Source organism: Eriocheir sinensis, unplaced genomic scaffold, assembly GCF_024679095.1.
Source record: "Eriocheir sinensis breed Jianghai 21 unplaced genomic scaffold, ASM2467909v1 Scaffold1106, whole genome shotgun sequence".
NCBI classification, from domain to species: Eukaryota; Metazoa; Arthropoda; class Malacostraca; order Decapoda; family Varunidae; genus Eriocheir; species Eriocheir sinensis.
Window position 1 is genome coordinate 54,001 of NW_026110415.1, and position 6,000 is coordinate 60,000.

Here is a 6,000-nt window from a genome sequence, read left to right on the forward strand (position 1 = left end):
TCCTTTTCATGATTTTCTCTCTTCCTTTATTTTCCTTCTTTTTCTTTTTCCTTCATTAACTTTTCTTGTTTTTTCAGTCCACGATTTTCATTTATTTATTTTTCTTCTTTTTCTCCTTTTCAATATTTCCTCTTCCTTTTTTTTCCTTTTTCCTCCTTTTTTTCCCGTGTTTTGCTTTCCCACATTCTTACTCATTTCCTTCTATTTCTCTTCCCTTCCCTCTTCTCTTTTCATTCATTTCCTTCTCCTCCTCCTTTTCTTCCTCTTCTTTTTTTTTCATCATCGTCTTTCTCTTCTACTGTTTTCTATTTCTTTTTCTACCTGTTTTTGTTCTCCTCCTCCTCCTCCTCCTCCTCCTCCTCCTCCTCCTCCTCCTTCTCTTCCTCCTCTTCTATTTTTCCTCTTTTCTTCTCCTTTTTTCATCATCGTCTTTTACTTTTCCTATTGTATTCTCTTTCTTCTTCCAATTGTGTCCTCCTACTCTTCCTCCTCCTCCTCCTCTCCTCCTCTTCAAATCAAGCATCTTCAGGAACGGCATGACGGACGAGGAGGGGGAGAGGGGAAGAGGAGGAGGAGGAGGAGGAGGAGGAGGAGGAGAGAGTGATCGACGTATCTCTCTCTCTCTTCTCTCTCTCTCTCTACTCTGTCTCCCTCCCTTTAACCTGGAGAGAGAGAGAGAGAGAGAGAGAGAGAGAGAGAGAGGAGAGAGTACGCAGATGGGCATTCTCCCCTCTCTCTCTCTCTCTCTTACGCAACATGTTTCCACACAAACCATTTTGATAATTAATCGAAGGGGAGAGAGAGAGAGAGAGAGAGAGAGAGAGAGAGAGAGAGAGAGAGAGAGAGAGAGAGAGAGAGAGAGAGAGAGAGAGAGAGAGAGAGAGGGAGAGAGAGAGAGAGAGAGAGGAAAAGGAAAGATGAGAAAGAAAGTGGAAGAGAAAGAGGGGAAAGGGAAGGAAAAGGAGGAAAAAAAAGAAAAGGAGGGGAAAAGAAGAGGAAAAAGGGGGAAAATATGACAAAAGGAGAGGGGAAAGTTGAGAAAGTGAGGGAAGGAAAAGAGAGGAAAAGAAAGGAAGGAAAAGAAAGGGAAGAAAGGGGGAGAGGGGAAAGTTGAGAAAGTGAGGGGAGAGGGAAGGAAAGGAAGGGAGAGGAAGGGAAAGGAAGGGAAAGGAAAGGAAGGGGAAGGGAAAGGAAAGGAAGGGGAAGGGAAAGGAAAGGGAGGGGAAGGGAAAGGAAGGGAGAGGGAAGGAAAGGAAGGGAGAGGGAAGGAAAGGACGGGAAGGGAGACGGAAGGAGAGGGAAGGAAAGGAAGGGAGAGGGAAGGAAAGGAAGGGAGAGGGAAGGAAAGGAAGGGAGAGGAAGGGAAAGGAAGGGAGAGGGAAGGAAAGGAAGGGAGAGGGAAGGAAAGGACGGGAAGGGAGACGGAAGGAGAGGGAAGGAAAGGAAGGGAGAGGGAAGGAAAGGAAGGGAGAGGAAGGGAAAGGAAGGGAGAGGGAAGGAAATGAAGGGAGAGGAAGGGAAAGGAAGGAAAAGAAAGGAAGGAAAGGGAAATTAAGGTGAGGAAGAAAAGCAGAGGAAAATGAGGGAGGAAGAGAGGAAGGAAAAGAGGGAGAGAAAAGAGGAAGAAAGGAGGAAAAAAAAACTATATATCTTAAGGGAGAGGAGGAAGTGGAGGAGGAAAGGAAAATAAAGAGGAAAAAAAGAATGAAAACAAAAACAAATAACAGAACAAGACGAATGGAGGAGGAGGAGGAGGAGGAGGGAAGAAAATAAAGGAAGGAGAGGAAGAAATAATGGGAAAAGAAAGAAGGACAAAAAAGTGGTTACAAGAAATGGCAAAAAGTTATGGTGCATTATGGAAGAGGAGGAGGAGGAGGAGGAGGAAGAGGAGGAGGAGGAGGAAGGAGAAAAAATGCAAGTTCTAAAGTAAACGAGAACTGAAATATAACTTGTAATAAAAGAAGAAGAGGAAGAGGAGGAAGAGGAGGAAGAGGAAGAAGAAGAAGAAGAAGAAGAAGAAGAAGAAGAAGAAGAAGGAAACATCACATCACAAGAAAAAAAAAAAAAGCCGGATTTGACTCTTACATAATTCTCTCTCTCTCTCTCTCTCTCTCTCTCTCTCTCTCCTACTCAAATGGGGAAAAAAGCGAAGGGAAATAAAGAAGGGGAGGAGAACGAATGAGATGGAGAGGGAAAGGAGAATAGAGGAGAAGGGAAAGAAGAAGGGAGAGAAGAAGGAAATGGGAGGAGAAAAAGGGGAGGAGAAAATGGAGGAAGAAGGGGAGAAGGAAGAGGAAGGAAGGGAATAGAGGTGGAGGAAAAAGTGAAGGGGGAGAGAAAAGAAAGGAGTGAAGAGAAGGGAGAGGAAAAAAGGGGGGAAGGGGAGAACAGAAGAGGAGGAAAGGAAGAAAAGAAAAGAGGGAGGGGAGGAAAGGGGAAGAAAGGAGGAGGGAAGAGGGAAGAGGGAAATGGAGGGAAGGAAGGAAGAGGAAAGGGAAGGAGGGAAGATGAAAGAGGGGAGAGGGAAGAAAAGGGGGAAGGGGAAGAAAAAAATAGGGGAATGGGGAGGAGAGGGGAAGAGGGGGAGAGAAAGAGGGGGAGGAAAAGGGAAGAGAGAAGGGAAAGGGGAGGAGGAGATGAAAGGGAGAGAAGGAAAGGAAGGAGGGGAGGTAGGAAAATAGGGAGGAGAGGGAAGAGGGAGAGAAAGAGGGAGGAAAAGGAGGGGAGGGAGGGAGGAAAGAGGGAGGAGGAGGAGGGAAGAGGGAGGGAGGGAGGGAAAGAGGGGGAGGAGGAGGAAGGAAGAGGAGGAGAAAGGGGAGGAAAGGGGGGGAGGGGGAAGAGATGTAACTTCTAACTCTTCCTAAACAGAGAGTAAGTGGTCAAATCTTCCTCCTCCTCCTCTTCCTCTTCCTCCTCTTCTTCCTTAGGGCTAATGTAAATCCTCCTTAAACTCTTATTTTCTTGTCCTCCTCCTCCTCCTCTTCCTCTTATTTCCCTTCCTTACGGCTAATAAACCTCCTCCTCCTCTTCCTCTTCCTCTCCTCCTTTTCTCTTCCTCTTTAATCGTATTATTTTACCTCTTTCCTTCTTCCCCTCTTCTTTCCTCCTCTTTCTCCCCTCTTTTAATACCATCTCCTCTTCTTCCCCTTCTCCTCTTTCTGTACCCACCTCCTCCACTGCCTCTTCCTCCTCCTCCTCATCTCTTCCTCTTTAATCGTATTATTTTACCTTTTTCCTTCTTCCCCTCTTCTTTCCTCCTCTTTCTTCTCTCTATTATTACCATCTCCTTTTCTTCCTCCTCCTCCTCCTCCTCCTCTCCTCTTTCTGTACCCACCTCCTCCACTACCTCTTCCTCCTCCTCCCCCCCCTATCATACTAACCACCACCTCCTCCTCCTCCTCCTATCCTCTTCCTCTATGTATGTCTTCCTCCTCCTCCTCCTCCTTCTCTTCTCTTCTTATACAATCCATTTCCTCCTCCTCCTCCTCTTCCTCTTCCCATAATTAAACAGCCACTGACTCCTCCTCCTCTCTTCCTCCTCCTCCTCCTCCTCTTCCTCCCTTTGACCACAATAACTATCTTCTAACACGACACATAAAGGGAACTTGACTTGGCTGATCTGACCTTACTTGACCCTTTTCATCCCCCCCTCCCTACCCCCCCCCCCTTCTCTCTGTCTGTCTGTCTGTCCCTTTTTCGTTTCCTTCTTCCTGTCACATTTTACGATTTTTTTCTTTTTTTTTTGCTTCGTTTTTTTCATTCTTAGTGTCCTCATTTTTTTCTGCCTTTCCCTGTTTTCTTTTCATCTCTTTTTCTCCTTTCCTCTTTATTTTCCGTTTCTTCTTGTCTTCTTCCATCTTCTTTTCACGATATTTTCCTCTTCTCTGTCTTCTTTTCATTTTTTTTCCTCTCTTTTCCATATTTCTCTTCTTCCATATTCTTGCAACCTTCTTTTCCTCTTCCTTTTTCCTTTCTTTTCTTCTTCTATCTTGTTTTCACTTTGTTTTCCTCTTCTCTATCTTCTTTTTTCCTTCTTTTCCGACCACGTTTCTTCTTTTCTTCATCCATTTTCTTACCAATTTATTTTCCTCTTTTCTTTCTTCTTTCCTCTTTTTTTCCTCATATTTTTCCCCTTCCTATGTCTGTCCTCTTTTTTATTTATTTATTTCGTTTCTTCTTTTCCAGCTTTTTTCTTCTTTTCCCGTCGATTTTCTTCCTTTCCTTTTTTTCCTGTCTTCTCTCCTTTCCTCCTTTTCTTTTCATTCCCCTCGATTTTCTTTCTTTCCCTTATCTTATTTTATTCTCACCTTCCTTCCCCCTTTTCTTCATTCTCTTTCCCATCTTTTGTCTTCCTTTCCCCTCGATTTTCTTCCTTTCCCTTATTTTCTTTTCTTCTCACCTGTCTTCCCCCTTTTCTTCATTCTCTTTTCCATCTTTTGTCTTCCTTTCCCCTCAATTTTCTTTCTTTTATTCCTCTTTTCTTCTGACCTGTCTTCCCCCTTTTCTTCATTCTCTTTCCCCTCAATTTTCTTCCTTTTATTTCTCTTTTCTTCTCACCTGTCTTCCCCCTTTTCTTCATTCTCTTTTCCATCTTTTGTCTTCCTTTGCCCTCAATTTTCTTCCTTTTATTTCTCTTTTCTTCTGACCTGTCTTCCCCCTTTTCTTCATTCTCTTTTCCATCTTTTTTCTTCCTTTCTCCTCAATTTTCTTCCTTTTATTTCTCTTTTCTTCTCACCTTCCTTCCCCTTTTTCTTCATTCTCTTTTCCATCTTTTGTCTTCCTTTCCCCTCCATTTTCTTCCTTTTATTTTTATTTTCTTCTCACCTGTCTTCCCCCTTTTCTTCATTCTCTTTTCCATCTTTTGTCTTCCTTTCCCCTCAATTTTCTTCTTTTTATTTTTATTTTCTTCTGACCTGTCTTCCCCCTTTTCTTCATTCTCTTTTCCATCTTTTGTCTTCCTTTCCCCTCAATTTTCTTCCTTTTATTTCTCTTTTCTTCTCACCTGTCTTCCCCCTTTTCTTCATTCTCTTTTCCATCTTTTTTCTTCCTTTCCCCTCAATTTTCTTCCATTTATTTCTCTTTTCTTCTGACCTGTCTTCCCCCTTTTCTTCATTCTCTTTTCCATCTTTTGTCTTCCTTTCCCCTCAATTTTCTTCCTTTTATTTTTTTCTTGTCTTCTCACCTTTCCCCCCTTTCATGCCCTTCGATTTTCTTCCTTTTCCTTATTTTAATTTTCTTCTCACCTGTCTTCCCCCTTTTCTTCATTTTCTTTTCCATCTGTTTTCTTCCTTTACCCTCGATTTTCTTCCTTTCCCTTATTTTAATTTTCTTCTCAACTTTCCCCCTTTCTCTTCATTCTCCTCGATTTTCTTCCTTTCCCTTATTTTATTTTATTTTCACCTGTCTTCCCCTTTTTCTTCATTCTCTTTTCCATCTTTTTTCTTCCTTTCCCCTCAATTTTCTTCCTTTTATTTTTATTTTCTTCTCACCTGTCTTCCCCTTTTCTTCATTCTCTTTTCCATCTTTTTTCTTCCTTTCCCCTCAATTTTCTTCCTTTTATTTTTATTTTCTTCTCACCTGTCTTCCCCTTTTCTTCATTCTCTTTTCCATCTTTTTTTCTTCCTTTCCCTCAATTTTCCTTTTTATTTTTTTTTCTTGTCTTCTTCCTTTTCCATCTTTTTCTTCCTTTCCTCAATTTTCTTCCTTTTCTTTTTTCTTTTCTTCTCACCTGTCTTCCCCTTTTCTTCATTTTCTTTCCATTTTTTTTTCTTCCTTTCCCTCAATTTTCTTCCTTTCTTTTTTCTTTTCTTCTCAACCTTTCCCTTTTCATGCCTCTTCGATTTTCTTCCTTTTCCTTATTTTAATTTATTTTCACCTGTCTTCCCTTTTCTTCATTCTTTTTCCATCTGTTGTCTTCCTTACCCATTTCGGATCTTCATTCCCCTTCATTTTCTGCCTAGCCCTTCTTTTCTATTGTCTTCCTTTCCATTTTTATCTGGT

At 41.9% G+C, this 6,000-nt stretch overlaps 1 protein-coding gene and 1 long non-coding RNA gene across 2 annotated transcripts in view; both read right to left on the reverse strand.

The window, feature by feature from the left end:
• LOC126989232 (tRNA dimethylallyltransferase-like) overlaps positions 1–6,000 on the reverse strand; it is a 70,611-nt gene that overhangs the window by 36,360 nt on the left and 28,251 nt on the right. The window lies entirely within an intron of this gene.
• On the reverse strand, positions 4,386–5,564 carry LOC126989233 (uncharacterized). The gene is made up of 3 exons (XR_007743042.1): positions 5,092–5,564; positions 4,914–5,002; positions 4,386–4,488 (listed from the first exon to the last, which is right to left on the reverse strand). It is a non-coding gene; the product is annotated as an uncharacterized LOC126989233 (long non-coding RNA).